Raw genomic sequence first — 2654 nt, forward strand, 5'->3', positions numbered from 1 at the left:
CAACCACATTACGTCTAGGGGTGTCAATTCGGGTAGGTTGGGTGGGTTCGGGTTGGGTTGAAAATCAATTTTTTTAAAAATTACCCAACCCGAACCCGACTCGAACCCGACCCAAACCCGACTCTAACCCGAAACCTATAAACCCGAACCCATTCCAACTCGCCAACCCGATTTTATTTTTAATTATTCTTTTATTTTTTTTTATCAGTCTCAAAAAAATAAAAGCATGAATCTCATTTGATGGTATACAGGTAATGTTTAGTTCCACTAACTCTAATAAACTAAACAAAGCTGCTACTGTACCCTTCTCACACCCAATGTCATTGTTATTGCAGAAGAAGATATTTGATGTTCTCTATAGGATAGCAGACATTCCTTTCTTGAAACCATACCAGATAAAAATCATTGTATGTTTTATTATCTATAAGATTTTCCTATTTATATTCCTATCTTAAATCCAGATTAGTTCTTTCACATTTGATGATTGGTTTTGGAGCAGGATGTTATTGAGAAGGCAGAGAAACAACCTACCGTCACCATTGGAGTTCTGGTGCCCACGGTAGTGGTATTTGCCACTGTCATAGTCAGGATTCTCTTTGGTAGCAAAAAGAAACCTCAGGTGAGTCGTTGAGAGGCTTTCAATCTGGCTTGAATCTAACTAGTTGATGTTCTATCTTTAGATATATTTGGGTGTTGACTTCCTAAACCTTGCATTTTATAGAGACAAGTCTCGGCACCGTCTGCTTCCAAAACCAAGTCAGCCGAAACTGTTGGGAATGATTCTCCAGGCACTAATGAAGAGAAAGAAGATAATGTAAAAGTTGATGATGCATCTGCTCCTCGAGCTCAGAAATCCAGAACTCTAGAAGGGAGACCTGAGGTAGCAAGCTCTTCAAATTTTGTGAGATGTTCACAGTTCAGATATGCGTTGCATTGTTAGGCTTTCCAATGGCGGCTGAAGCGCACATTTGCCTCCTTCCAATTAAAAGTTAGCTTTACAATTTGTCCTTGAATTTATGGACTAGAAATCTGTGGCTTATATAATTTCTTGTAATTTGCTTCTTTGAACAATTATTTTTAGAGTTAACATAGCTTCTTGTAATTTGCTTAGTTAAACATTCTTAGAACTTTTATTATGAAAAAACATTAATTTATTTTTAATATACTGGCATGTTTATCATCTAAGAGAAAAATCAAAAGGGCATTTTTCTTCTACAAATTCCATTTTGATTTTTTATCAAATGACATCCCATTTCATCAACTCGTGTAAAATGACACAATTGTGTCCTACTGTGTTCTCACTATTAATTTTTATTTATATTTTTTGTTTAAATCTTGAATTGGGGATGTGTGGCAAACTATAGTTATTTTATTATTATGATTTTATAATTATTATAATTGAGTTATAGAGTTATTCTATAGTTATAATATAATTATAACAATTATGATTTTATAGTTATTATAACATAAATGATAGTTATGATTTTATAGTTAGTATAACATAAATGATAGTTAAAGATAATAATTTGCAGGAGACCAGAATCATACTTTATCAACATGAATCTCATTTGCATAATCAAAATCATCAAAGCCAACTAATTTCCTAAACAGCTAAACAACCTAAACTTGTACTCTCAATGCTTTGAATAGGAGCAAATGGAACACAAAATGACAAAATCTGAAAATCACCCATAAGCCATAACAACTCCATTGCATAACCAAAACATTGAACCCATTTTCTAAGCTCGTCCTAAATACCAATGCTCGACTACTTGCAAATGGAAAAGAAACCACCAATTACAACATCATGAATCATAAGGCAAATCTAAATGCCATTGGTTTGCCATTGGCTAGGTTTGGAAATACCTCAATGTCTCACAAATTCCAAGGGTCCAGGAGGTCACCATCCTAACATCCTTCAAAACACACTCTTTCAAAAAAGGGTAAAACAAATACAATCTTACCACTCTGAGCACCTGAAAGCATCAAATCAACAACAATTTTGGTAAACAGAATTTACAGGAAACAAAGAAAGCTCCCAAGAGATCTTATAAGCTTGTACCTTCGTTTTTGGAGCCAGGCCAGCCATAAGAGCTGCAGCACAGCAGCAACATTGCCAGCATTGTTTTCTTTAATGAAACTGATGGTGGAGTTTATCACGAGCAGCACTACAATACCGACAAAGTCTTGCCAGTCTGGGGGTTTTCCACTGCCGTTGGCCAAGGCAATGGCCATGATGGCAGCCATTTCCATCACCCATGAAAGGGGGTTCCACATGAAACCCAAAAATTAACTTTTAAGGCAATCCAAAAGGATTAAAGGTTAATACAACTATATTGTCTATACAAGTAAAAGATCCTATAGAGTCCAGAGTCTATACAACAAAATTTATGATATCAATACAAAATAAAAAAGTTTTCAAGCTTCACAAAATAACTTTCAGTTTCAAGCTCCACTTCTCCATTGTTTTACTCCTCCTTTGTACCGAGTCAAACCTTGAAACAAGCCAACAAGGTATGAAATAAACAAATTAAAATCTAAAAGATTTTTAAAAACCTATACTTAATAAACTTAAATGGTTTAATCAACTTACTTTTCATTAGAATCATCAATCATGTGTTGCAGTAGGTTTTGATCCAGTATCCTCATTTGTG

The 2654-nt window shown here is 34.7% G+C and overlaps 1 long non-coding RNA gene across 1 annotated transcript; it reads left to right on the plus strand.

The window, feature by feature from the left end:
- Positions 1 to 330: 330 nt before the first annotated feature.
- LOC122026157 lies at positions 331 to 822 on the plus strand. The gene is made up of 3 exons (XR_006124041.1): positions 331 to 407; positions 500 to 619; positions 722 to 822. It is a non-coding gene; the product is annotated as an uncharacterized LOC122026157 (long non-coding RNA).
- Positions 823 to 2654: the final 1832 nt, after the last annotated feature.

This window comes from Zingiber officinale, chromosome 10A (genome assembly GCF_018446385.1).
Source record: "Zingiber officinale cultivar Zhangliang chromosome 10A, Zo_v1.1, whole genome shotgun sequence".
Taxonomy (NCBI): domain Eukaryota; kingdom Viridiplantae; phylum Streptophyta; class Magnoliopsida; order Zingiberales; family Zingiberaceae; genus Zingiber; species Zingiber officinale.